Here is a 449-nt window from a genome sequence, read left to right on the forward strand (position 1 = left end):
AGTGTTACTCAGGAAAAGAAAGAGGGGTGGGAGCTAGAAAGGGATGAGAGAGGGAGATGCTATTGTAGATGAGAGGCCTGGGAAGAGGTCTTTAGGGAGTGACACATGCACAGAGACCTGAATAATGTGAATTTTGTCAGTATTTCTCCTATGCGGCACTGAGCTTAGATGTGCATGTTATTTGATCCTCTTAACAACCTATAGGGTAGGGGTACCTGGTGGCTCAGTTGGTTGGGTGGCTGCTTTTGGCTCTGGTCATGATCCCAGGTTCTAGGATGAGTCCTGCATCAGGCCCCTTGCTCAGCAGAGAGCCTGTTGCTCCCTCTGCCTGCTCTGCCTGCCATTCCCCCTGCTTGTGCGCTCTCTCTTTGATAGATAGATAGATAGATAGATAGATAGATAGATAAAATCTTAAAAATAAAAACCTCTATAGGTTAGATACTACTGTA

The sequence above is a fragment of the Enhydra lutris genome, unplaced genomic scaffold, assembly GCF_002288905.1.
Source record: "Enhydra lutris kenyoni isolate GAN:26980312 unplaced genomic scaffold, ASM228890v2 scaffoldscaffold58, whole genome shotgun sequence".
Taxonomy (NCBI): Eukaryota; Metazoa; Chordata; class Mammalia; order Carnivora; family Mustelidae; genus Enhydra; species Enhydra lutris.